Here is a 3,306-nt window from a genome sequence, read left to right as displayed (position 1 = left end):
GGCCAGAATTATTGAAAGGATGGTCTCAGAGGTAACAGAGGTCACCAAACAAGTCTTGTTCATCATATTCTTCCCATACCCCTTTCTGTCCATATGACTATTGCCTTCCACTGAGAGCAGGCAGAGCCTCTGGCTGCACAATTCCCCATAAAATATTGCTTCACATAGCCATGAGGAATACACTTCCCCGGGGTTATGGAATGCTACTAGTATACCCTCCACCAGAGACTGTGAGGTTGCTCTGCACTGCACAGACAGATAAAGCTGGCGGGCTCCTTTCCAGGCGAAGGAGGTCATTCTAATCACATTTGTATGGCGTTTCGAGCAGCTCTGCTTCACAAAATTAGCTCATCCCCATTTATGGAGAGACTTTATGAGTTCCCCTGTATTACCATCTCCACTAGCCTCAGCAAGAACATATTTCTAATCTTGGGACAGTAAGAGAAAGATAAAGTGACCCTGCATGGGCACAATTTAAAGTACCATAACTGCATTTTGGAAAAAGCACAGAAGGCTGGAAAGTTTATTGATGGAGACTCAACACAGCAAAGATTAAAACAGATAATAAAACTACAGTCATTTAGGAAGCTCAAGGTACAGCAAAAACACAGACTTCACAGAACAGGAAGGGAACCAAGCATCTATACAATTTTAATGGACAATGTTGGAAGACATGACAAATCAATCCGAGAGGTCAAGATTGTCCACTAAATGGTCTGGGAGATGTGGTAAGAGGAAAAAAAAATCAATTTAGATTTCCAGCTTATGATATGTGAATATTTATTCCAAAGGACTACGTATAAATTTTTAACAGAGACTGAAAGTGACTGGTCGCCGGAAGAGAGTGTGTCCCCTTGGCACCAGAGCAGAGATGAAAATTATAAACTGTTCATTATCTGCTTATGCAACAGGACAAACCTTCTGAGTATGAAAACCCAGCTAAGCCCAATGGACTAATAGCGTCTCTCTATAGAGAGCTGATAAAAATAGATAAGGAAAAGATTAAGACCCCTGTAGGAAAACGTTCAAAGAAGAAGAGTTCACAGGGAGGCTGTTTCAGACACTAGAGAAAGCATGAAATAAATGCTCGACTGTAAGCAAATCACTATATTTAAAATGATGTAATGGCTCCTGCCATGTCAAATCAGCAAAACCTTTGTATTGGTTGGCTCTTCCTGAAAGGTAGGAAGATTTTTCGTAGCAGTGGCCTCGAAAGATAAAGGAGGGAAGAAACACTGTCTGTCAAGAATGGAGATAGTTTGCAGATGCTCTCTGTCATACAACATGGCCATCTGGCAAGAAAAATCAATCGATGGTGTTAATAACGTTCAGCTGAGTCCCCAGTTAACTGTCACAATAGCCCTGTATAATGTACATTTAAAAAATCAAACTTATGTTCATACCTTCTTGATTCCTGTACTGGAGAAATGGAAACCAAGGCACAGAAAGGACCAAGTATCTATCCACAGGAAAGTGGAACTTGAGCCCTGAGGTCTGACTCGAGGGCATAGGGCCTTAAATATTGTATTACAATACTTCTGAAGTATAATGTAAAATGTGAAGCAAGTTTGAAAGTGGTCAGAAGCAGTCTCTCTATCATTATTGGGAAATGGTCATGATATAAAATGAGGAAAGACTGAATTTAATATTATCTATTTGTTGGGACAAGTTGGGGCTTGAGACTTGGCTTAGTAGTTAAATCACTGGGCACGTTTCAGAGGACCCAGGTTTGATTCCTAGCAGCCACATGTTAGTTTACAACTATCAATAACTCCAGTTCCTAAGAGGGATATCTTCTGGCTCCGTGGTTAAGAGCACTTGTTGCCCTTGTAGGGTTTGTTTCCTAGTACCCACGTCGGGCAGTAACTCCATTTCAGGGGACTTGGTGCTCTCCTCTGGCCTTTGTGGGCACACATACAACCAAGGCACACATAAACACATACATAAAATAATCACATGAAAAAATAATTCAAATAGATGGAAACCTCAACAATTAAAAGTAAATCACCTGTGTGACAGAACTCTGAACTCTGCATGATATACACAAAATACTGGAAGAAAGTAGATTAAATTGGAACGTTAACTATTGTGTCAAAGGTGAAATGTACAGGACACAGCTCATCTGGCCTTTTCCTGAATCCTCCCCCGTATTGGATAAACTGGAGTGGTTGATCACACCAAGCCATTTTTTCTTTTCTTTTTCTTAAGCAATAGGTATCAAATCTAGATCCTCACATATGTCAGAGCAGGTCACACATGCTCTGCCCCTAGCCTCACCCGAGTGAGTGTGTGTGCGTACAAATGCTGGGGATTGGAACTAGGGCATCGTAAACAGTCTGCAAACATTCTGCCACTGAGCGGTATCGCCAGGCTGCAAGTTTATTTTTGTATAGCCTAGCTTCTCCTCCAAATGAGCATGTACTGACTGTTAATCGAGGGGAAACAACTTGCGTACCTAAAATATAATGGGGAGATAGTTCCATTTGTGATGCCTGCCGACCATGAATGCCTGAGTTGGATCCCCAGAACTGACATTACGATGGGGAGGTTGGTGGGGAAAAAGAAGCTGGGAACAGCAGCAGCTTAGACCTGTAATTCTGGTGCTGGAAAAACAGAGAGGAGCCTAACCAAACCAGGGGACTCCAGGGTCGGTGGGAGACCCTGTTTAAAAATCTAGAGCGAAGAGCAACTAAAGAAGACTCCCGCTGCCAACTGCTGGCTTCTAGATGTACATGCACCCACACACAAACGGGTACACTCCCCCACGTGAATACACATTAAAAGCAAAAACCCTCAAACAGCAGACAAACTTCTGGGAGAAGGAAGCGTGCTCAGTGTATCTCAGAAGAAGGACGTTGTGGGATAGAAGACCGGGTTTCCGACAGTGATCCGGATCAAAGGAAGTGAGCAGGAAGCAGGGCATTTTCATGCTTTCCTTTCTCATTCATTTCAATAACATGCAAATACGAACTCATTTGATCCTCATACAAATGGCCCTTGGGACAATGAACTGGAGAAGGCGACCATTGACTTCCTCTCAGGAGCTTGCAGTCTAATGGGTTAGGACCATCAATAAACACCTTGCGTACCTACGTCTTGACGAATGCTCTGCACTAAGGGATGGGGGGAGGGGGACGAATAGAAAGTAATGTGACATGGTGCTAGAGAGGAGAGGTAGGGAAAGCCTGTGTGGATTGTTGTCATTTCATGTGGACCCGGAGGAGAAATGGCCTTACTACTGCAAGCATTAAGCTGGACCACAGGGAAAGTCTTCCCAGCACCTCCAGTCTCCCCCAACCTGGAATT

This window comes from Rattus norvegicus, chromosome 14 (genome assembly GCF_021556685.1).
Source record: "Rattus norvegicus strain SHRSP/BbbUtx chromosome 14, alternate assembly SHRSP_T2T, whole genome shotgun sequence".
Lineage (NCBI taxonomy): Eukaryota > Metazoa > Chordata > Mammalia > Rodentia > Muridae > Rattus > Rattus norvegicus.
The sequence above is the reverse complement of the archived record's forward strand: the minus strand, read 5'-3'. Positions refer to the sequence as shown.